Source organism: Pezoporus wallicus, unplaced genomic scaffold, assembly GCF_028554395.1.
Source record: "Pezoporus wallicus isolate ANWC-B61680 ecotype Strahan unplaced genomic scaffold, APGP_CSIRO_Pwel_v1 contig_8108, whole genome shotgun sequence".
NCBI lineage: Eukaryota > Metazoa > Chordata > Aves > Psittaciformes > Psittacidae > Pezoporus > Pezoporus wallicus.
In genome coordinates, this window is record NW_026638088.1 from 2159579 (window position 1) to 2185407 (window position 25829).

The following is a 25829-nucleotide window of genomic DNA, read 5'->3' on the forward strand; positions in this document are numbered from 1 at the left end:
GATGGTTTTTGCATGTGATGAAAATCTTGGGATCTCCAACTCCAGCGCAAGGTACGCCCTGGTACTCGGTATGCTCAGAGGATGCGTAGTACGTTGGCTGGTTAAAATAATATGCTATTGTAGTTCTCCTGAGTGATTCTATCACAGAAAAATGTGTGTGTGTGAAGTGCTAGGTCCCGGTTTTCACGTATGGTATGCATAGGTCCTCATGGGTTTCAGCCTTACTTGCAAGTTGTGGGGCTGGAAAAACAGAAGAGCAGAGGGAAGAGGAATCGTATGAGTAGAAACCGCTTCTATACAAATATGTATCAGTAGGAAAATTGAGCAAATTACAGCGCTGGGAGCCTGCATCTCCAATGCCAACTTCTTCCAGAGGGTCTCGCGGAAAGTTTTGGCTACCCAAAAGTTTTTCTGTGCGGAGTTCTTGTTACAATAGGCAGTGTTGGGGACCTGATTTTGCGGGTATGATTGGCAATAACTTCCAAGTATCCTCACGGTATTCCCTACAAATAGGCTGCAACATTTATTTTGCACTTTGGTGAATCGTATGGCGCGTTTATGGTGAAGGGGAGGCAGGCAAATATTGTGGGAAATTATTTATTTACTCTGCAGTCTGTTACGGAGCACAATGAAGGATGGATTACCAATTAATGGCTAACCAAAGGGAGTTGGGGCTGGAGCGTTGTGGGTCCCTTCCCGTTCCATCACCATCCCCAAGGAGACCGGCGACTCGCATCCCTTTTGTCTGCCTCGGTTTCCTCCTCTGGACATTGGAGCAGGGTGATGCGTTTAAAGCACTTTGATCCCTACTGCTGAAAACACTATTTACTGCTGTATGGCATGTGGGTTTTTATTATTTAGATATATATTTCGTATGGTACCAATAAATACTGGTCCATATTATGTTTTCCAAGTGCAAAGCAGCCTTTTACGTGGTAAAAAAGTTGTTCACATAAACCAGCGGTCTTGGTTTAGCCTGTGTGTTTGGTCACAAAAATGTAGGATGGGGAGAAAAGGACCATATTCAGAGGTACTCTGAGGAGCTTGAAGGGATCCTCTCCCTGTTATAACAGCGGGGCAATAGATGTTATAGAAGTTCAACGTTGTGATAAGGGTTATACCATCTTATCAGCACACTCTTGGCAAACAGAACCCTTGATAGCGAACTCCTTTATTTCTGCCTTCATCGTCAACAGGCAGCAATTGCACTGATCGCTCTTCAGACTAGATGTTAGCACAAGGCTTAGGCTCGGGTTTTGGGGCTAGATGTGCGGTTTTGTGTGAGCAGCGACCGCGCCGCGTCGCCTTTTCGGCCGTTGTTTGCTGATGGCACGCATCGCATTGTGCTCTTAATGCGGTAGCCTGTGCTGGCGTATTCCCTGCTAAACCTCACCGGGGAGGGGGACAAAATGATTTTTAGGAGGTAGCGCAGCATGGTCGCTGTCTCTGTCGCTTCACAGAGGTGTATCTAAAGCCTCCCATGTAGGCTACCTCCTTTTTTCCCCCCTTTTTTCCCCTTTTTTTTTCCCCCCTCCGATGTTTCCCAGCAGTCTTTGTTACACCTGAACATTGGCCAAGTTGACAGCCATTGGTTCCCGCAGACCCGCAGTAATGGCAGCTTGTGCCGGGTGCGCAACAGGAAAATTACAAAAGAAAAGGGAAAAAATATTAAGGGATCCTTTGTCTCCATCGGGCCTCGCTCCCCAAACGTATGGACCGCTTCAGTATAAGGAGGAAGTCGCCAGCGCAAATATTAGGTAGGCTGGTCAACCTACATATAGCGGATTTGACAAGCATCTGCTATAGTACAGAAGATTTGTAAACACTAAACAATGTTTTTACCTCCTTAAAAGTTTTGAGAAGTTGCCAGTATTGGCAGGAGGCACAGACTCCGAAACGTGCTTGAAGATACGTGCCAAAACCATTGTGACCTTTTCACCCATAGTGCTCGCTTCTCTTTTTCTTGTGTTTTTATTCTTCCCTCCTCTACTCTTCTTCTTCTTTTTTTTCTGGGGGGAAGCATTCTCTTCCAAGATGCCCTTATTCGAGTTGACTTCGGCAGCAAGATGCCCCTTTCCTTCTAAACATGTACGATAATTATTGCTTTGAATCCATGCTTTTTCTTCAGTAGGCACTATCATCTGTAAGGGAACACATGTGCACGGATTTAAATAGTGCTTCTTACAAAGCTACTGAAATCAATTATTCTCTTTAAGAACTGGCTGGAAAGAGAAAACAAAAATATGCAAATAGGCAAACTACATGTCATTTTTGTAAAAAAGTAAAAAAAAAAAAATAAGATGAAAGGAAAGGAAGATCGGTGTTTTGTGAATTAGAGGTTGACCAAAAAACGAATTGAAATCTAGAGTATTGCTCTCAGTTTGCAGTTTCTAATCTGCTTAACTAAAAGCAGGCGACATTTTCATACCCTGAACTTAGGCTGGCTTTTTAGTTTTCACTTATTCTGCTCTTGTATCAAATGACAAGTTGGAAACCATTGTGGCAAACCGTTTTCTTTGTGGGAGTCAAACAGTAAAGCTAATTTATGACCAGCCCTTTACCAGATGATCTGTATCAGAATCTACAATATACTAGGCACGTGGCAAGGTCACAATTTAAGTTGTTAAGGTCACAACCTTAGCCACCAGGCATTTGACCTTTTAGATAAAGTTAACCTTTGTTCATTAGTAGGCACTCAACCGAGAACTTTCTGGAGTTTTTTACTGCTTTGGAGTTCCTTCTGCTAATGTGATCGGATGGGAGAATGGATTCACAATGGAAGTAGTTAAATTTGGTGAGAGGTCAGAGTTTTTTGAGGCTTCTGCAGTGGATGAAGCTGAATGGCAGGCCGGGAGGCGATGCTGCGATGCCCGGATGGGTTTTTTTGGACAGCCGTCCTTATGCGCTTTGGGCGAGAATTAAGCTAGCGAGGTATCTGTAGCAGAGAAAATCTTTTAATCTTCCAGGAGGACATTTAAAAATCCCAAGTTTAAGAAAAATCCGCGGGTAAGGTTTTATTGACACGAGCTCATTTTGCTATTGGTATTTAGAACAGAAGCCAGCGAAGATGCGAGAAGTCAGCCTTATTTCTGCACCTGTGAAAATTTACTTAGTGACTGAATGTGCTTTATGGCTAATTGCCTGGGCAATAGTATATAGCACATGACCTTGAACTTTAAGCAGACCCGTTTTACGTTCTATCACTGGGTATAAAATATTTCCACTTGGACCACCACAAAAGAGGTATCAATGGGTATAACCCAAAGATTGGTTAATGCAGGAAGCAGCTGCAGATAGCCAAAATACCCTTGGAGGTACTGGGAAGTCCAAAAGGTACACACAAGGCTTTGCGTTGTAATCTTTTAGTACAATTGGTATTGATTGTTGCTGCATTAATCCTGTTAATAGCCGCAGCCGGCCCGCCGTGTTGCAGGGATGTGAGAGGTGTCCTGACAATACTGTACATCACCAAAAGAGCTGTCGCAGCGTCTTGAACTCCTGAGAGCTGCTGAGCAAAAGTGGAGCGCTCGACGGTGGAAACTATTGCTAGCTCCTATAGAAGCACACACACCGTATTGTTTGCTTAATTATGCCGTAACGAAGGCTCAGTTTTAATTATTTAGCTGACTTCCCCGCTTTGCTGTGATACCACATTTATTATTTAATTTAAAATCAAAAGGGCCCTGCCACTGTTAGGTTTTGATGCATTTTACTTTTGTTTTGGCTACGTTATTGTCATTCCATCGTACAGTAATCCAGATAGCCGTGATATGCAGATTGACCAGATGGTCATGTTAACAGATTGAGAACCTACTTCCCACTGCTAAAGAGCAGGTGTAAGATCAGTGGGCTTTCCTCCCCCCCGCCCCCATCCTTTCCTCCCAAGTTTCAACCAAAATGCTCTTTAGACAGCTCATAATGGTAGTTAAAAAGGGGCACATTTCAAATGGTGTTTGTTCAGCGGAGATAATACGTAATATATATGTTGTTTTTACACATATCTAAAGACTTTTAAACCATCCGTGACATTCCCTCCATACATAACAAATCTACTTGCAGCCCATGGCTGTTCCAGCATACATCCAAAATGCTCCTAAAAGTTTTGTTTGTGATGTTAAGAGTTCTTACACATTTCTACAGCCAGATTACATTTACTCAGCCAGCTTTGCAGCAGTTATTTCATGCACTTTCCCTATCCAGGGCTCCCTGTGCATGCCAAGGGGAACCTGGGTAGTTCAGTTTCAGCTGAGATTTTAATCTTTTGGGGCTCATAGGGGCTGAGGTTTTCTCCTACATTAATTTTTGCCATAGTAAGACATGTGTAGTTCTAAAGAAGGAAGTGAAACAAAGACATCTCGCCGTGTTTCTCAAGGAATACCAGGAGAAGGCAGATTTTGTGTTGCTTTAGCCTTAGTAAAGGTGCCCATAAAAAGTCAGCGGTGGGAGCCTGGGTCTGTATCTTAGTTGGGAGAGGTGGGGAGATGACAGCTACAGCTCGATACCCCAAATTTCACGCACCCGCCTATCATGGGTGTGCACGAAACACTGTGATCCACACACCCTATGTGGTGCACAGAGATATCTCCATCTATCGATGCTCCCTGCTCTGGGAGCAGGACTGGGTGTTCTCTGGAGCGTGAGCAGGGTGGTAGCTGACAGAAGCAGGATTTAGGTGGGACAACTGCTCTCCCTGCGCGGTTGTAACTGAGCCGGTGAGTATCCGTGATAATTCAGATACTAACTGGTGCGGCACTCGGGACGGTCTGCTCTATCACGAACCCCTGGCAGGAGTTCAGTCATGTGGTTTAGCTTTCCCTTTTTTCCAACAACAACAGCAGCAACAACAAATAAACACGGGATAAAGAGGTATTTCATGTGCTCAGGATGTTTTCCAGGTGATGGGTTCGGCCAATATAAGGGTGCGTTATTTCCATGCCTCCCTGCCCCGCTGGGCTTTGAGGTGCAGGAGCAGGAGAAGCCTTTGAATGGTAAGAAAGTTGCCCAACGCTGCTGGCTTTTCTACAAGTGACTGCACTTTTATATTTCCCTTCTTTTCCACCCAATGATGAATAGCATTAATTTAGATCTATTTAAGGCGAGTGTGGGAGAAACCACAATCTTTGTTGTGGTCACTGCTGTACACAGCGGGGCTGAATGTTTCTCTTGGTTGAGGCCTCAAAGCTGAATCTGGAGAACCCAAAACATCGTGTCAGCTTTTCAAACCCTTCAAAGAGACAGTGGAATCCTAATTGTGCCTAAAACCCGCTACTTATTATTACAATTATGTATTTTCTCCCTATTCGGATGTAAAGGAAAGGGCATCCTTCACTTTCCATGCCTTGAGTTTCTCAGCTCCTCCTGCTCCTCCTCCCCTCGATGCTTCGGGTTCAGGCACCGGCAGAGGCTTTTGCAACCAGCAAATAAACTCCAGCCCTGTGCTCTGTAAACCTTCAACTCCTCCGCAAAAGCCTGTGCTTTGCAACACAAATCCCAAAGTTGGATCCTCCGGGGCTAGGGAACTGCTTCTGGGGCATCCTCGATGGGAGCCGCGGGTCCAGCTCTGCCCCCGCTCCCTTCCACACAGGCAAGGGCTGGAGCTGCTGATTAAATTACAGGCTGCAAATTCAGGGCAAATTATTTTAGCCTCCTAACAGCAGCCGACCTTGAAGGTTTCCTTACGACAGTGAGGGTTCTCGGTAGATAAGAGCTGTCGGTGGACTAAAATTCATTTTAATCACTTTGGGTTTTCTGTTCATGTGATGCTCTTCACTCATTTTGGCTTTGCTGAGTGTGAATTATCACCTCCATTACTGTAGGCCACCAAAAAGCCTGGCTGGGATCACCCCATGGGTCATGGCGTCTGTGATGTGTGGGGCAGTTTGATCCCAGCAAGTTCTTTGGGGGGGGTTGCAGTGTTTTATGCCCAGTTGCCAGGGCTGATCCCCTCATCACAGCGTAATTAATGTTGGAGAGATAACAGCATATTTATGTATTTTTTGGAAGTGTTTCTCGCCAGCATCGCTCCACGTCCCCACCCAGGGGATGGATGATGCTCAGCCCCATGCATGGCACGTTGGAGGAGGATGTGGCTGCCATAGAGCGAGCGGATTCGGGCTGGATTTGTAGCCGCTGTCTGTAAAATCTATGAGGGCCGAGGGCCTCCATTTTGTGTGCCAGGCTCTCACGTGCGAGTGCAAAATGGAGAGCGGCACAGTTGAGTTTTGCCTATCGTGAAGCGTGTAGGCAATGTTGCCCGCGGTCCCTGCACCACCGCGGTGCACAGAGACACACAGCAAGGTCCAGGAAGGGATATCCTGAGCTTATACATCCATTACCTCTTCCTAAGAGTGTCTCAGTCTCTTCTTTAGATCCTTACTATCCATTCTCCCGGTCCAAGTGCTATCCTGGTGTCACGGAGAGCCGGCACATTGGCACTCCGGCCGGTACGATGGGCCCCGGGGAGTCGTTCCCGCTTCCCGACGGGCTTCGGTCCACATCGGTGCCATTAGATTAGCAAGATAAAAATCAAGACGGGTTTAATGACACGCTCGTCTGAAAGTTTCCTGGACTTTATTGTTCATAACTTGGACCTGAGTCGGGTTATTTACACAGGAGGATTAAAAAGCTGCAAACAACTGTGTGATTTTCAGGGGCTGAAGGCAATTAGCATGTGTGGGTTGGAGGATACACTGCGTGTCTGCGTTCCTTTAAAATATAAATCACAGTTATTTAATTATGTTTTGAGAGGGCAGATTTAAGGATATACTGCAAAATGCATTACCTATTATCCCAACACCATAATCTTATTAACCTTGCTTTCTACTTTTTAATTTTATTGTGCACCCTGTACCACTCTTATGATATCAAAAATAATTACTTGGAGGATACATGATGTCAGAGGTCCGAGATGACATTTATCTTCACAAGTGAGGAGATGGCTATCTCGTGCATTGCATAGCAGCACGGGAGGCATCCCAGTCCACACTGGGGAAATGAAGCAAAGAGAAGTATCATCAGATGCCATTTAATGTATATAAGCAAGTTTGTGTTGTAGCCGAGGGCTGGCTTGACCAAACTTGATGCAATTCAGCATCCACAATCCTCCCACAATAGAAAGGCTGGATGTTTTACTCACATGTGCCATATAACTCCCATAGGTGAGCCAACATTTCAAGGCGGCTCCATACATCCAGCTCCGATCCCAGATGGATCTCCTGTTAAACCCTGTGTTCTCCATCCCATCCCTGCTCAGGGCAGTGCCTCTCTCTCTCTTTATTTTTTGATCTATCTCTCATGTTTGATGTGTGTTGATATTTCCCCCTTTATTTTGTGAGGAATGGGTGAGGGTGATGGGTGAGGGGAAACAAACGCCATAATAATATCCCTTTTCAGAAGAATATAGTTTAATTTTGTGTGTGCGTGCAGCAGCTGCCATTGGCAAGCTGTCGTCTTTGTTGCCATGGGCTTTTTTTTCCTCTTTTTTTTCCTCTTTGCATGCGTGCCAGAACATGATTGGATGTTTCAGCATGTGCATGTTTTGGGGTGAGATATATCTGTAGCGAAGCACACAATCGTCATGGGGTTGGTGGGTAACCAAGGCAGGGTTACTCAGCCAGGTGAGCTGAGAGTGGTGCGAGCATGGTACCTGGTGGTTGTGTCGTCGATGAGATAAAACTCGCTGGTGCCATGGGTTTCTTGATGATGTAAAAAGGTTGTTCGAAAGCATCACAGAAGGGTGTATCGCTGAGGTGTCCTCTAGCTAGACACCCATAGAGAGCAGCAGAAAGCCCCCGGTGTTACCAGTCAGTAGGTTTCTCCTGCCTGTCTCACTCGGCCTGGTGTACACATCCCATGGCAAGTTGTCTCCATCCCTGTCTCTCACGCCACAAGGTGGATGGTAGTACCAGTGAGTTTGTGCTGCTTGAGCCCTGGTGATACACAGGCTTCAGGCAGGGCTGGTGGATGTAGCACACCTTCCACGGTGCATAAAGCTAACGCGGCATCACCAGTGAGAGCTGAAGGTGACAGCAAATCCTCCGGGCCTGCCACTTAGCTCTGTAGTTAGTGTTTGTTCTGCTCCTTCATTTCATCCATTCATCATATTCATAATATGCTCATGGCATCAGTACCTAAACAAAGTCTAAACGTGCTTTGCACTGGCCTCTGTGCTGCACATCTCATCCCAGCCACTGTTGCTGCACATTAAGTATGATTGTAAAGGTCTTTTCAATATAAATTGTTCTAAGTAACAGATGATGGTCTAAGTAACAGGAGCCCAGGAAACCCACCATGGAGCTGCAGGGATCATTACTAGGTGCGAAATGCATTTGCAAACTTGGGAAAAACATTTCATAGGGAGGCATTTCCATACATCCCTTGTAGGCTCGGACTAGTCCTAAACCAGCAAGCAGAAAGTTTGCAGGGCGAGTGCAGGCGCCGTGCACAATCTGCTCATGGCATCAGGAGAAAGAAAGGATGAAGAATTACATGTAAAGTGTTGAGACAGCCTCATTCATGTTGTATTTTCCTGTGTCTACAGATTTAGCCTTGTGTGTGAGGGGCAGATAATGAGCTGTGTGAGCTTTGTAATAAACATCGCGTCTGGTTACATTACCATTTTTGTGTTTAAAGCCAGTATGTGTGTTACAAAATACCTTGTAATGCACTAAAAGAACAGGGATGAACCCCTGCAAAGGTATCAAAAGGCAAGTTAAACAGTTGTTCCAATTATTGTCAAAATGAACAGTTACTGGAGATCCTAATGCAGAAATACATTGTCATTCAGATTTCATCCTAAGGATATTCGCTTGGAATTTTGTCTGATCTTTTTGCCCAATGAGGTTTTAATTTGATATGGAAGAAAACAGCCAAATCCCTAAGTGATGCTGGAAACTTAGGGTAAAATTTAAATGTAATTCAGTTCTTCTTTTCTTTTAAGGCAAAGTAGTTTCAAGTAAATCAGAAGAATGAATTCTTTGTATCGGGATGCTTGTCTCAAGCCCAGCTATTGTTGGGATCCCTTTTAGGGAGGATAGCCACGGCAATGCTTTTATTGTGTGATGGCAAGGACTTTTCCTGACGTGATGAGGACTTCATTAAAGATAGCCAGCAAACCTATTTGCGTTTGTTTCTGTGTTAAAAAGTAAAAAGTAGTTGTTGCTTGGCTAAAAAGTAAATCCCGCATCATTGTATTTGAAAGCTTCACTAGCAGCTTGCCTGGCTGGGGGAGGATCAGCCTCAATAGTGGCTCGTAGGTTGGGTAGTGCTGGAAAAGTTGGGAAAAACACAGGGCAGTCGGATAACAAGTGAGATTTTTGTGGTAAAGGCCTTTTTTTTTTTTCCTGTAGAGAAGGACATCAGCTTCAAAAATGCAGTTTGAAACACCCAGCCACGGAGCTCAAGTGCCTTTTGGGGATGCAGACTTACACATCAGAAGTGCATCTTCAAGGTGTATGTTCTTTGTAATATGGATATATGAGTGTGATATATAGGCAAAATAATATGCTCAGTACCCACTTGAAACATGGACATTGTTTTTTTTTCTGGTCAAAAGCTGGAGGTCAAAATCATGATGGGAACTGAGAGTGAACCGGTTGTTTTCCACATACATGGTCTTTAATAATAAACTCCCCTAAAAAACACGAGATGTGTCTCATCAGTGAGCAGTCCCATGACGTGAAATTGTCTGCCTGTGGGATGAGGATGACACGAGCAGGGTCCCTGTCCCACATGGAGCTTGGTTATCTGCTACAGTCCCATATGGTGGGGAGCTAAGGGCAGTTTGTGTGCTGTAGGGTGGGATGCGCACACCTCCCTGCAGTGGGATGCCGTGGGCATGGCCCTGGAGAAAACAAGTATATTGAGTTTTCATTCTTGTAGGTTTTCTATGGAATGGGTTGCTAAGAAACTTCCACATTTCTCCCTGTTCCTGGCTGGATCTCTCCCTGTTACTGCCCTTTGTAAGAGGTTTCATTTGCCAGGGCTTGCGGCTGAGTTATCCTCAGTTATCCTTCATCTCTGCTGCAGGCCACTGAGCTTGTGCGGTCCAGCTCGGCTCGGGGTTCCAGCAGGAGGGATGGGATTAGGGAAGGCATGAGCACCAGTGATGCAAAGCCAGGACATGCTTGGAAAACACACTTTTTGGAAAGGGTGAAATGAATCAGAGTTTGAAAAGAAAATGGGATGTTTCTGTCCACACGGTTCTGAAACACGGGGCAGTGATATCTTTGAGTTGATAAATGTGCTTTAAAAGCCTCACAAAATTTTGCCTGGCTGCACAAGCTGTATCTAATATTAATACTATTTCCTCATTAAAAGGGACGAAGCATTTCTCAGGCTTGTTCTTTGAACAAGCTTCGCCTACCTTAGCAACTTCAGGGAACTTTCCAGCTCCGTACTGGGGCCGCTGATGCGGCTTGAGGACAGGTCAGTGGCCATGGAGGCATTTAACATTTTAATTGCCTCCTGTCCTGACTGCTGTGATGACCTGTTTGTTTGGATTCTATCTCTTTTTCATATTTAAAAAAAAAAGGGGAAAAAGAAGGAAAACAAAGGAAGTACAGTGCTGTGCACAGAACAGTTATTAAAAACAGTTGGGAAGCATATAAAAGGTACTGTTTGTGTGAGAAACGGGACAGCTGTGATGGTCTATTGGGAAAGTGTGTACAGATGGTGGTAGGGAGGGGAATGATGACTACATGGCTGATAAATGAAATACAAAAAGCATTAAATTGGTGATCTTTTTAAAGAGTACACTTTTGGTTAGCGTTTTTGGTGCATCATTAGGGCTCTTTGTCTGCCTCTTATTTAGCCAGGAAGTGCGACTATCTTCGCACATTTGGGGCTCTGATTTTGTTTACAAATAAGGAGTCTGTGTAATAAATCACATACCATGGAATTATTAAAGAAGATAATTAAGCACACGGTTTTCCCTACATTGGGAATGGCACAGGATCATCCTAAAGACCTGACAATACCACAAATGCAATTGGGCTCGAATTAGTTACGGGAACACGTGGGATTTCCTGGAGCCTAAATGGATTTCTTTGTTTTGCAAGAAGTGGGACCGACGGCGCGAGCCGGGTTTGGGGAGTGAGGCTTTGGCGTTTGGAAACCATGGAAGGAAAACCACTTGACATTTTGGCTTTGTTTTGAATTAGTTTACAGTACCAAAGGTGGTGGCACATAGTGACCAGCCATAGTAGCTGGGTGTTGCAGGGGCTCCAAGGGGATGCAGGGGATCTGTTGGCTTCACAGGGACCTCTTTTGGAGGAAGCAGTGAAGGAAAGAGGGAGAGACAGTTGGAGATAAAATTTTTCCCTGTAGTTCTTAGGAGGGGGATCCCCGTCTTCCAATCCTTAGAGCTTTAGTATGTTCTTTATCGCTTATTTGAGGACTAATGGAAATGAAGACAGTATCTATGTATTCCTGCACACTGGGATAGAGATGGTCACTCAAATGCTGCAAATCTCAATGCTGAGAGTTTTTAAACTAGTAGGCAAAATAATCCACGTCCTCCCGGTGTTTCATCCAGTTTCCAGCTGAAATAATTCCCGGTTTCCCTTTGCCTTCCCTCTCACCCACCCGTTGCTTCGTGTTCCTGCTCATTGTTTCTGGGTGCCATCAATAGACGAAAGCATTTTCCTTAATAATAAATAGCCTTTGGTAATGCCGTGCTTTTCCACAAACCAGCCCGGTGTCCGGAAGCCGTGTTGGCTCCAGCCATGCCATTGTCCCTCCCTTGGCAGGGACAGACCATCGGCAACCTCAGCACCCTGTTTCAGGGGTGCCTTCAAATGGCGCAAAAGCGGGGTTCAGCAAACCTCCATAAGAAGAACCTTCCTAGAGGGAGCTTTTCCAAAGCCCTGTTGGATGCAGGTTTATTGCTGCTCTGAATTTTGTCGGTTTACAAACCTCCCAAAACTTTTGCATGAGACATTGGGGTTTGTTTGCTCTCCTGACAGGGTATCACAAACTCCTCTTTGTTACCAGACTTGATAAACGACATGTTTCCCTGGGCCTTTCCTTTTTGGGTCCAAGTAAATTTCCTTCTGCGTTTCTACATTTTCTTGAAATGTAGAAAAAAAGCAAGATTTTAGAAAGGCTTAATGTGAAGAAAATGTATGACAACTTGATAGATTGCTTGGGACTTCAGTGCAGTAATTGTACAAAGTAGGTTGCAATTTTTTTCTTACAGATGCAATGTATTAAAGAGAACAATAGACAAAGAGACGCATAGCACGAGGATGGAGAGACCGTGTTGGCCAACGTCTACAAATTTGTTCCAAATTTCAATTATTAAATATCACAGAAACATATTTATTGTAGCAAGAGTGTACGTTTTCTTGGCTGATCAGCTCTTGGGTCGTTTGTGGGGGTTTTGTACACCTTGTCCATAAATAATGCTTCTTACTAAGAAAAGAGCCCATTCCATTTGCAGGTGCAGGTCATGGAGAAAGGACAATTTAGCAATATCTGGGCATGTATAAAATGCCTCGAGTTGAAGATGATTCCTTCTAATATGTGACTATTTTTTACCAGTATAAATGTGTCCTCTGCTATAGCTTCACTAAGTGGACAAGTCCAAGAGGTCTTTCTAAGAGCTACACCGATGGGTACCCCAGAGGCAGCAGAAACGAGCAGCTGTTAAAGATGCTGCTGTGACACTTCTTGGTGGTACCAGTCCAGCTTCAGTCCTGGCCTTGCAAATGGCCACTGACAACACCTCATCAGATGGAGTCACAAACAAGGATGAGTTTAGAAACACGGAAGTCTCCCTCCTCCTTTTCCGCAGTGCAGAGTGTGCGTTGCACAAGGCATCTGCTTACCAAACCCAGTGATGGGAAGCCAGGTTTCTCTGCCAGCTTGCACAAAAGTGGTTTTGCCGACTGTCCTGAGAGCAAAATTAGTCTCTGAGCTGTTCGTGCTGGGTGTGTGGGTCTCCCAAACCTCATCGGAGCAACTGAGTGCAGAGTCCACCGCTGTTATCCAGCCACTATTTCAGTCTCTCCTTCGGGAAGTGCTGCCAACCATGAGGGAGGGGGCACCCACAATATATGTGGTCTCTTGATACTGCCCCGAGCTTTGAAAGGAAAGGTTAATTCTTACTGAAGCAGTGATTTGTGTCTTTGATTACTTACTGATTTTACACTGAGGAAAATAATTCTCTAATGATTGCAGTTGACAGAGAGCCCGTCCGTATTGTACAGCTCTGATTTACAACTTGTGTTACCAAACTTTTTTTTCCCTCTTTTTTCTGTCTTTTGTTGTTTTTTCCTTTGCTGTAGTGGACTCAGTTGTGCTCAGAACAGAAGACCCTCATCTCTATTTGAGATCGGGTAGTGCCCACTCCTGGAGCCAGAGCCCCGTCCACGGCAGGGTCTGAACAGAGCAGTGCTACTCCCATCAGCAGACTACGGGAAGGCAACTATTAAGAGTAGAAAGCTATTAAGCAGTCACGTTTTTATTATGCTTTAGTGTTTTGTTTAAGTCTGTTCTTAATTGGTTGATTAATGTAAGCGAAGTCCTTTTCTCCCCCACCATCTCTACAGATGGCAAATGGTAGGTCCCAACTGTCATTGTGCGCAAAAAAGGTTATGGTTCAAAGTCAGAGATACAGAGATACCACGATAATCAATCATAGGAACTTGTCTCGCTGTGCCCAGCCAGGCAAAAGTTAGGCTTGGTGGTAATATTCCCTCCAAACCCATCCGGAGGAATTTCTTTACACTTTTATTTCAAGGGGGATGAGCTGCTGCAAACTTCATGCTGCCGGATCTGGGGCATTCCAATAAATCCAGGCAGAGCTGCAAGTGGCTTCGGCGCTGGGTAGCACAGCCAGGGCTTTTCTTCTCAGCATCCTTCTCCTTGGCAGAGTCTGTGTGAAAGCAGCCCGTGAACCTCCCTGCTAAAAAATGAGCCCAGCAGAAATAGGGGCATCCTGTGCTTTAGAGAATTACCTTCAAATACATATCTTTTAAACTTTCTTTTTTTCCAGTTTTAATCTACGAGGATGATTTATTAAGGCTAACTTCCTTCTCAGGATGAAGAGTAGAATTATGTTTCTGGTATCGATCCATAAAGAGGATTTGCATTTTATTCATACTATAAAAGTGCTTTTAATGGAGACATCGCGGTAATTGAATTTATACTGTGTGTAACTATCGAAGTATCTTTTTAATTATTTTATGTTATGTAATACAATAACTAAATCTAAAGCCTGTGAAAAGGGGGTGGCTGTACTCTGTCCTTAGGAGTAACATATATAGCTTTTAATATTCTAACGGTGGAATGCAGTTAAGGACATTCTTTATTTGAAGGGAAAAAAAAGAAGGGGGAGAGAGAGAGAGGAGAAAGATTTCATTACATTCAGCACAGTATGAGACTAAGTCAAAGTAGTTTTGCTAATTAAATTCAATTGCTATCCATTAGACCAATGGAATGAGATGAATCTACCATATAGCTGACACAGCACAGGTATGCAATTTGGCTAAATGGCCATTTCTGAACTGCAGCACGCCTTTCTCCGCTCGCTCGTTTCTCCAGGCTCACAATTCCTGCATGGAGAGAAGTCGAGCAGCTCCCAAAGCCTCTTGGGGAGCACGGCCACATGTTTAGATAGGCAGGCTCCCAGGGGTGAACGCTAGCTGCTGATGGAGTCAAAATGGACTAGAGTAAGTTCATAAAGTCCAAAGGCAACGGAGAGATGGGTGGCAGATTTTGGACTTGATAACCTTAAAGGTCTTTTCTGAACTTGTTGATCCTATGATTTTTTTCTGGGTTCAGTCACGGGTATTTTCCTTCCTCTGCCCATGAGGCTGCCTGCAATGGGCTCCTCGTGTTGCATATCCATCAGGAATTGTTGTGAGCGCAAGTCTGAGTTACCAAAATGGCTTGAAATGCGGTGAGCAGGGTGCATTTGCCAGCGTTTTGGCATAACGTACTACATGGGGAGATGTTGTGTGTCAGACAGAGAAGTCTCCTACCCCAGTGAAATGACAGGGATTCTATGATTCTATGACAGGAATACCTCTCAAGCATTGGCGGAGGCAGAATTTTGACAGCCAGCAAGGCTGCGATGCTGCTGAGCGCACAGATTTACACTTCCTGCCAAGATTAAAATGGGCTAAACCCAAAAAGGGTATTAGGGATTGTCGCTTTAGGAAGAAATAACACCTTAATGTAATGCAGGGAGGCAGCGGCTGCGATCGGCCTTCCAATACTTCCATATCCTGGGATCTCATGGGCTCGTGTACTGTCAGGTCGGGACTGGCAGGACAAGAGAATAAAACCCAAACTTATAAGGCAACCATGGTGAAAAACTTTGCACCTTCCTGCTTTGGTGCTGGAGCTCATGTTCCAGTTTTGCCTCTCGTTGGAGCAAATCTCGGCAAAGTCTGGGGACTTTGGTGTGAAAGAAGCCTCAGAGCTTCACTTTCTGCTTCTGATTAACTGCTGCAGTGTATTTTCCTTCAAGCTGTATTTAGTGAAAGGGAAAAAACTCACTAAGTTGGGCTGAATAAAGGCCCGGCAGAAAACTGGTCATTTAAGCCTCTCTTTGCTCTATGGTATCCTTAAATTTCCTTCCGAGTGCAACCGGTGATGCTTTTTATGATCAATCTTTCGGGTCGGGGTATTTGCTCAATAGAATCCAGACAAATAAATGTGAAGAAAAGCATCCTGCTTTAAAAGAAGGAAACAATTAAACCTCCTACTTTGTTATTTACAGTAACTACCTTTTTTCAACAATTGTAGAAGTTCGAATGGAAGTAGCAGTGTGAAGAGGGAAATGTGGGAACTTTCATTTGTCGAGACTTTGCATTTCTTCTGCTTTATAGCCATCAGAAAAGAGATTGTTGTGCATTCTATTAAATACTGCCAGTATGATTAATTTAAAGGGTTACATTTTATTGAACCCTGGTGTAGATGTTCTTTGTCAACTCACATTCACTGCTAGTTAGAGTGTGTGTCGCATTTATCAAAACTTTCTGGAGCCCCTCTCACCTCATTAGCATGTGAATCTCTATTGAGCAGTTAATGTCCGTTACAGCGAGAGTGCTCAATTCTTGTTTTCAATAAGCCAGTTGTAAAATGTCAGACTGTCACTTACAATATAAAAAAGCAAAAATGATGGTATTTGTAAAAATGTTATCACCTCATAAAAACAAATTGTAAAGACATGAAAGTGATCTTGGTATGCTTTGCTTTCAGAAGTGAGTTAGTACAGCTGCTTTAAATACCAGTTGTCTGGATTCCCACACTTTCCTACCAATGGAGAGGTTTACACAAGCATAATTTAAGTTACAATTACCCTAATTAACATCTCATTTGCATAAATTGTTGAAGTCAAAACAACAAAGAATTGCTTAAGAAGCTTAACCCTATTTGTCCAAAATAAAGAGATGAGTTTTCACTTTGCAATCAAAATTGGCAGGTTCATTATGTCGGAGCTGGAATACAAACTGAAGTTATACTATTAATTAATACTTTACAGTTTTATGATCGGGCTGAGCTTCTCCTATTTACAAGGTGCATGATTTCAAAACATCCTGCTCTTGCTATCTGAGGTGTAGAGCTGTCAGGTGGGGAGTCCATGGGGTATTGGTGGAATTGGGAAACCCCAGGTCTGTGTCCCTCATCCCTTCCTTTGCAAACCTTGGCTTCGTCTGCTGTGGCTGGGATGGGAACTGGGGAAGAGTTTACATCCAATACAGGCTGAAAGCTCCCATCCTGGGAAGGAAGGCTTGTAAAATGGTGTGAAGAGGCCAAATGACAGCAGTGACAATAGTGATGATGGTCAGAGACCCTCTGGCCTCCCTTGGCAGAGTGGCCGGTTCACCCAGGTTTTCCCAAGTGTTTTCATACTTGCCAAGGCCCCTGCAAACTTCTGCCCTTATCTCAGAATACAGAAATGCAGAGCAAGAGACCTGCAAAATAAAATCTTGATACTATTTATTTAGTAAAACCACATCTTCCAGTTACGGCTTTGGGGCGGTGGTTTAGAGGAGCTTCCAGTGCTTGTGGGTAAGTCCAGGGCCGGCACTCTGATCTGTCTCCTTTGAACATCTGATTCCTGGTCTCTGCCTGCTGCAGTCAAAGAGGATTGTTGGGGCTTAGGCCAAAGCTGCTGCAGGCAAGGAGAGTTTTTCCCTTAGACACTTGCTACCCTGGGTAGATTAGAACAGTTCCACTGACCAGTCCTGCTGCTTTTCTGTACCTGTTAGGTCTTGGCTGCTAAAAAGACCCTTTTATGTGCCTCTGCCACTGTGTGGGTGCAAAGCACTATGTGAGTTGTGGATATGGGTGGTAAATGAAGTGATTCTTGGGGTTTTTAGCAGAGACAGGACACATGGAAGCTTATTAGCCTGCAGGGACAGAGGGTGGCACACAGTTTTGATCGGTGCCGGTGCTAATGAAAGCATTCTCAGTCACTGGGACCATCTTTTTCCTTTCCTGTATTATCTTGTTGCAGCTTCATTAGCTAAGTCAGAGTGAATGTGCATTAACCTAATAAAACTTCCTGCATCCCTGTGATTTAGCATCCCCTCCCTTCAGTGCCCTCTGGATGGAGATTATCCGCTGGTGTCTGCAAGTAGGTGCTGATCGATTGAGTCGGGTCATGCACTGAGCTCAGTTTTAACTCAAGGTTGAGCCTGTACCAAAAAGCTTGGCAAAACAAAGATCGTAGTGAACTTAGGACCGTAAACCAGCTGAAGCAAAGAGGAATCTCGCCCTCTGGTTTTGCATATTCTCTTTTAAAGATTGCATTATAATTGAGCGGTTGACTTTAGCGCTGTGCTCTTCTTTATGAGCTGGTGATTACACAGTGTACGGCGCTTACGCTCTGAACATGAATGAATCTGCCAGTTCTACTACAGTACTCTTTATAAAATAACAAGGCTTACCAGGTGGCAAGAGTTGCATAATTGAATTGGACTGAATCCTGGTTTTCCCAACCCAGAGCGGTTACACTTAGAAGTAAATTACAATTAAAAGAGACAGAATGTTTCCATTGTATTAAGAAACCTTAATAGCAAACTTTTCATCCATAAGGCTCTGTTCTCCTCCTGAAGTGTGAGAGAAATTGCTGTATGTGTCTAACTACCATTAACGCTAATGGGAGCAATGTACATAAATCCCCGGATGGTGATGGCAGAACAGACCCCAGATGCCTTTAAAGAGGAAAGTGCTTGTAGGGGATGAATAGAGGCACACGAGTCTGTAGGTCCCTGTAGCATCTGCTCTGGAGATGTGGAGGGGCTGAGCCTGAGATGCAGTATTTTGGAGAGTCTTAAGTTTCATCCAGAGCTGCATTGTGAGGCCAGCCCTCTGCTTCGGCTGGGCTCTTCCTCCAGGGCACTGGGAGGAAGCAGATCCCTAAAGCAGATAGGGAGATGCCATGGACAGATTTCAATGCCACTAAAACCACTATTCATTTTAGTCATCCAGAAAGTTATAAAAACCCCAAACTGGTGCTGTTTGCCAAGAGTACCCGAGCTCCTCAAGTTGTGCTCACCACTTCCTACCCTTCGGAGCTGGGGATATTGAGAACATCTGTCTCCAAATGCAGTGAGAAGAGAAGAGGATAGTCTGCTTCCTCCCCTCCTTTCCAGAGGGCCTTCGGCTTTCCCTGCCTCTTCGTTTCTTATTCCCTTTCTCCCTGGGATGCCTGTCAACAGCAATCCTCCTCCAGCTGTGCAGGTCAGGCAGCACAGAGAGCAACTCCTTCAGCCATCATGAATGGCCGGGGACCAGCGCACCCGTCCCAGCACTGTCGTGGCCATTTGGGCATGGGGGTCCTTTACACCCTTTACACAATTCACTCAAGGAGGAGAAGATGCAGATACAAACCTCATTTTTATTCAAAACCCAGTTCTTCATGAACTTTCTGATCTGCTCTTCTTGATGGCAGAGCAATGCACTGTCACCTTGCCATTAGGGCTAAGTAATTAATAGCTGCCTAATAGAAGTGAATGTAGTTGCTCAGCAAAATGAATGATGTGCGCTACAAGCGAAAGCACTAGAAAGTAAAGCAGAGCTGGAAAGTGTTTAGGAGGGGGAAATTTCTGCTTGCCCTTCATTAGGAGAAGCTCCAAAGAAATGTAAAGTGTGGCCACATTAATCAGAAGAACTGGCATCCCACGATATTCTTCTTTGTTATTTGGCATAAATTGCATGGCATTAAATGATTTAAATTACGCATATACCTGCCATAATTTTTTTTTGCTGATATTTAATGAATGCTGTGGGTTGTCTTCGAGCACTGGTCTCTGAGCATTTTGAACATCCAGGCTGGTGAAGGCTGAATGCAACCCCCTTTTTCTGGCTGATGAAATCTCTTCTTATGCGGGTTCCCAGCATGGATGAGGAGAAGGGAGCAGGTCTGGAGTCAGTTTGTTACAACCAAGGCTCTGCAAAATACCGATGAATTATGGGTCTGTTTTTCTTTCTTTCTTTTTTGTTTTGTTTTGTGTGTAACCTTTCATAGGACATGCATTTGTTGAATCCATCCCTGATCATCAGTCATGATCAGTAAGTAGCTGTTGCAGGTACCTGGCTCTCACACCCATCCCTTCCTCATGTTTTTCTCATAGCCCACTCTTTGATGATAAGCCCAGTCCTGTGGAGAACGAGACAGCTCTTATTGCACCTCCACTGTGACAGATTTTAACCACTATTGTAGTCATGAAACGGCCACAAAATACCTATGACTAGTCAAAGACAGCTGTGTTTTTGTAAGGTCTACTTTGAACAAGTTGCAGTCATTTTTTTCCGTCTCTTTAGACACCGTGACTGACAAGAGCATATATAATGTCAGGAATACCTTTATATGATTCCTTCTGCCTGGTGCTGTGTTGTAATTAGCAGGTTCAGACTTGCTCGTGCTCTTTTCAAATGCAATTCTTCTTCGGGAAAGAAATTAAACCAAAGGATGATGTAGCTTTTCACAGCCACTCACATGAAAGCAAGTGGTGGTTACAATTATTCCAAAGTACTTAGGAAAGTATTGAATATGGTAATCTTTGCTAGCAGAAAGCACTGGACTGGTTGAAGCACGTGGCTGCGAATGTGCAGAGGTTGGGTCCCTTTCCAGCTCTGCCACAGCCTTTCTTTGTGGCCTTGGGCAAACTATTTAACTGGTTCTGTAATAGCATGGTTCGTCAGGAATAAAAGTGGGAGTGCCGCTGTTTCTTTTCTTCTTGCTATTTGTCTTCTTAAGATTTTGAAGTTCCCAGAGCATAGACACTGTGTATTTGTGCAGTGCTCAGTCCAGCCACGGCACAGATACGGGTATCTCAAGATACTGATAGCTAAAGGCTGGACTTGATGATCTTAAAGGTCTTTTCCAACCTCGTTGATTCTATGATGTATCACCGTTACTGTCTTTCTTGGCTTGCGGAAGACATTTACCAATCTAGGTCAGAGCACGTAACAGTGAGGCAGGAACTTATTTAAATGTAGAAAACTATGAAACTGGTATATTCAAAACTAAAAGTAGATGACACCCACTCCCCCATTGCCCATCCGCTCAGACAGATGTTGTGCGCAGAATAATGCTGTCCTTGTTCTCATGAGCGCGGCAGTGCTTCTCTGATGGATGGGGCTGGGATTATTTCTGACCACACATCCATAGGCACCTGCAACCCCCCCCCCCCCCCCCCGAGGTTTCCAGTGCCTTTTGCTACTGACACGTCCCTTTAGAAAGGATGTCTATTAAAAATCATGGAAGAAGGGTAACTTTTGAGGAGGGAGTGCTAGGCCCCAACCCTGTTGTAGGGGGTTCAGAAAGGCTCTGAGATCTGTTCTCCCCTGGCACATGTGCAGAAAGTCACCACATGGGTTTTTTTAGGAGAAATGTTGGCTTTAGACAACCCAGAGCTCCTCTTGAGCTTTGAAAAGTTAAAAAAAACAACGATAAAGGAGATGCCTTTGGCTTGGATTGCTCCTGGGTCCATACCGCTGAGTGTCTTCTATAAAATCTGAATGGCAAATACAGGGAGGCAAATAAAAACCACAAATGGTTTATCATGCAGATTAGGAAGAGAAAGTGCATACATAGCATTGAGCATCATCAGGGTAACAGTGCTCAGGGTTTGTTCTTCCCAAAACAGGGTCATGAACTAGTCATAGGCATGATACGATGCAAGAGAGAAACTCAGTAAGAAAGGGTCCCTGTGGAGTGTGAGACAGTTCCAGTGGGGTGGAACTGGCACCTTTTCCCTGACTGCAGAATTTCTCACCTACGCCTGGAGTCCTTGGCCATGCTGTTTAAAGTGTTTCAGTAGGGCTGCTGACACCCTTGTTTTCCTGTGGTACCATCCCCGCAGCGTCATTGGAAAGGTTATAGCTTTAACAGAGAAGAAAACCAAATTGCTATAGAATGTCCAAAGAGAACAGCTTGTTAAGAACAGCTGGGCTTAAAAAAAGGTGATGGGAGCAAGTGGATCTCTTGGGAAACAGCCATCAGAAAAATATTTAGCTTGAGATTTTGTTGAGTTTATTTAAAATGAAAATTAAGAGAGGTATTCTGGAACCATATTCATTTCATTATTAACACTTACCAATGGCAAACACTGCTTGGTAGGGGCCTACAAGAAATCTAGAGAGGGTCTTTGTCAAAAGGAGTGTAGGGACAGGCCAAGGGGAATGGCTTTAACCTACAGAGGGGAGACTGAGATGAGCTCTTAGGCAGAAGCTCTTCCCTGTGAGGGTGCTGAGGCGCTGGCACAGGGTGCCCAGAGAAGCTGTGGCTGCCCCATCCCTGACGGTGTTCAAGGCCAGGTTGGACACAGGGGCTTGGAGCAAGCTGCTCTAGTGGAAGGTGTCCCTGCCCGTGGCAGGGTGTTGGAACTGGATGGGCTTTAAGCTCTCTTCCAACCCTGAGCATTCTGTGATTCTATGAACATACCCATATCTGTGATGCTGTTCTCACAAGCCAGAGAATTTGCATGTCCAAAAGGGATGTGTATCATAAATAGACTGTTTACAGTAGACTTAAATTATATGATGAGCCATATAACAGCAGTGAATATATCATATCACAAGCCCCTGCCAACCGTGCATGAGTACTATTTGCTTCTCCTCAGGCAGTAAACAAAGTTTTCAGCTGACCTACTGTTTAGTAGAAGTGCACTGAAACAGAGATAAGCAGTGCCGCTCGTAATGCTGTAGTGGAATAAAATCTGGCATAAATTTGCCTAGAAAGTGGAAGGAATGCATGAAATATTATTTCTTAGTTCACATGCAAGTTTTCTACCAGCACGCCATGTAATATTGCATTGCTAATAAAAGGGGGTTTATTCCTGCGTCTGGAAGGGTTCACATTCCAATCGGGCGGTCAAGGCAACATATATCATGTGAATATCAAATTCTTTAAGATGAAGCATGCCTTAAATATTCTAAACTAATGACCTGAAGGAACACACAAAGTGCATGAAGTGGTCCGTATTGTATCGACATGCCTCGTGATTCCCACTGGATTCAGCAGGACTTGGAGCAGCCCTTCCCACTTCATGACGGATGCTTTAACGTAACGCCAGTAAGGCACATCTGGGTTCCCAGGATGGACCTAGACTTCACCTACGCTTGAAAACGGCCTCTTTGGGGCCCTGCAGATTTGTGTAACACACTTTCGACTAATTTTCCAGTGTCTAATGGGAACGTTGTGCTTCGCAGCCGCTTGTTTGTTTGTCTGCCTGCTCCTAGCCTCCCTCTTCCCCTATTTATATACGCACACATGCAAAAAATATGAGAGTTAAAGAAAAATGTCAACCATATGTAACATACATGGAGATTAGTGACAGTAACAGTGAATTCATTGTGGTTTTGGCAGTCAGGACACCATCCAGGCCATATTTTAGAGTTTTAGACAAATCCACATGTATTCCAGAGATTGCTGTGGATTTTCAGTATGTGTGGCTCATTAGATACGCAATCTGCCTGCTATTCTCTCCTGTCACACAAAGCTGATGGCAGCAAACTGGCATCTTGGAGATGTTGGTAGCAGGACAGATTTTAGCATTAATGCCAGCCTTGGGCATCCTGGAGCTCTGTGCTCTTCTGCAGTGGTTTGTGTGAGAGGTTAGGGGTGCCAGGCTGCCCATGTCCCATGGACAGGCATTCAGGAGAGGGCTGCGCTTGGTTTCATCACTATTCTGCTTCCAAGCATAATCCAACAGTTAAAATCCAGCTTAATACCATCCTTAAAGAAGGAAACACTAAAAAGCTTGCCAGCCTTAAACTCACAGTTTGCTTTTTGTGAGCCTGTCACCGCAGCACGTTGACCAAGCTGCAGCTTTTGTGCATTGTTCTTCTTTTGTCACAGCTGGAAAATACCTTTTTGGGGGGCTATAATTCAGCATAAATCTCAGATTCGTAATTCCTTCAGACTCATACATTCTTTCCAAATTCATAATACATCCTTTAAATTTTAGCATCTCCATATTGCTTTGAATACATCAATACAGAGCTGTTATATCCAATGCTCACGCATACATGTGCAACATGCAAAAGTATGGGTTCAATCCATATAAAAGCGCTAAACTCTTGCCTAAACCCGCTGGAGTTCAGGCGAGGCTGAGTTCGACGCGGGGCTGAGTGCTTAAATATAGGTGAAGGCAATTCTGGCCTGCTAATTTCAGCAGAATGTTTCAAACAAAGTGTTACTGTTTAATCTGGGCACATGACGGGTGAATGAATGTTTGAATGAAATGACATAATTGTTGGTTAGCCTGTGTAATTTGGAGAGCGTCCGCACAAGTTTAACTCTCTCTGGAGGCGGGGGATCCTCGGTGCGGGCAGGGAAGCGCCTTCCCTAAAGGCAGAGGATGGCCAGATCCTGCCTCCGACCTTTGGAACGACGGGCCGAAGCTGGCTTAACGCAGCAGTTTGATTTGGGAGTATTATCCTCAACCCCTCTCTTCACGTCGTATATGATATTTAATGCGTCATCTTTGTTTTAAACAAACAATACACAAGCTGTTGCTGGCAATGGTGGGAAGCTGGTGGTCCATCTGGAAAGCAGGGAGATAGATGAGGAGAAAAGAGAGAATTGAAACTGTTTAGGGGTGTATTTGCATGTGTAAAACCCTGGGATGGGAGCAGGGTGTTTAATAGCTTTTTAAAAAGCAGTTTGGAGACAGGGGAGAGTCTTTGTCTGTAAAGGAGTCTATCAATAATGGACATTATTTGTGTAATAGAAACGTGGGGTTTAATCAAAGCAAAGCAGAGCTGCAAGCCCATACCTTTAAAAAAGTTATTTATTCATTATTTCTGCTGCATCAAATCCATTCACTCTAAAATTAACCATTTTTCCCTGACAAAAGTTCAGAGCGGTATAAAATTAACCAGGAATATAGCTTATTAATTAAACCAGTGGCAAACCAGCTATTTCAGCGTAACGGGCTCTGCGGGACGGTTGCAAGTCGAGTTTCTGGCTGATTGCTTCTGTCATTCCCAAAGACAGAGCACCCCACCTCAGCTTACCACTGCCCAGCGTGCATCCAATATGCCGTTTAAAACCTTGATTATAACCAGAGAAAAGTTCATTGAAACCAGAATAAGTTACAAACTAATTAATCTTTCTTGCCATCTTGGATTCCCTCTCTCCCTCCAGAATCCAGCCAGATGTTCTGCAGTTGTTGCATGCACAGGGCGCCGCAGTCCCGTTTATCCAGCTCGGGGTTTTTCCCTCCATCCTTAGCGCTTTTTGCTCCAAAATGACACACTTTGCCTTCACTTTGGAGCTTCTTTATCCCTTGCTAAGGGCTTCCTGGAGAACAGGAGAGATTCTTTCAGTATAAGCGTATTTGGGATTTAAACTCTTTTATGTATGTGGCAGTTTTGCTGCTGTCTTTAGGGACTGGGGTTGAGCAATTGGGGAGAAATTCCCTGCAGGAATGCCGAGCGTTGCCACCATTTCAGTCTTGCTAGGCCTGGGGATGATGTATGGAGCAGGTGTTTGCAATTTAGGGTTCGCTGCCGTTCCTGGGGAAATGGGTGGAAAAAGGAGGGTTGGGAAGAGAGTGAAAAGGCAGCAGGAACAAGGCTGGCATTATCCACGCCGCTCCCATCCCGAGCCGCACTCCGAGCCTGCGCCCTGCCTGGCTTCGAAAGCTGCATCTTCCGCCCTTCAGAGGGAGCTCAGTTAAATGAACAGGCAAAAGACCTGAGCGAGGAAGTTTGCTGAAAAACCCCCAGTATGTATAAAAACCTAATTGGGGCTCACTGAGCAATCTGACATCGCTGCAAATCCTGCTCAGAAATATATGTGCTTTGCTTTAATGACAGCACATAGAGTACTGCTGAGATAGTGGAAAATTTTACAGGGAGTTTTGCTTAAGGAATGGCTTTAACTCAAGTTACCTGTAGAGTACAGTGTCATATGGAAACACTTAGAGAGCTGTGGAAAACTTTCTGAAATACAGTGGAATTTATCTAGCGAAGCGTTTCGCAGAGGGAGGAGGAATATGGATTACAATGGAGTCAGGAAAGAGCGGGCTATTGAGCACTTGGAGACGGCCACTTGCAGCCCTACTACTGCAGATGAAAAGTACATATGTAACCGGGGGGGAGCATTCCTAACCGGCCGCGTCTGGGATACATTTATACTATTTGCCATGCACGTAACCTGGTTATATAAAACAGAGTCCAATAACCTTAAAAAGATGGACGGTAAAACAAAAAAAGAAAGGTGCAAGGAAGCAGATCTGCTTCCAGATTTGCACGCCCGGGGCCTGCGGTGGGGTAGGAACAACAAAACGTGGAGCCGGGGGGCTGAGGGGGCCCCAGTTTTGGCAGCCTGTGATTACCACAAGGATGGTGCTGATGGA

At 44.6% G+C, this 25829-nt stretch overlaps 1 protein-coding gene across 15 annotated transcripts in view; it reads left to right on the top strand.

The window, feature by feature from the left end:
* NFIA (nuclear factor I A) overlaps positions 1-25829 on the top strand; it is a 359817-nt gene that overhangs the window by 112585 nt on the left and 221403 nt on the right. The gene's annotated exons all lie outside the window — the stretch shown is intronic.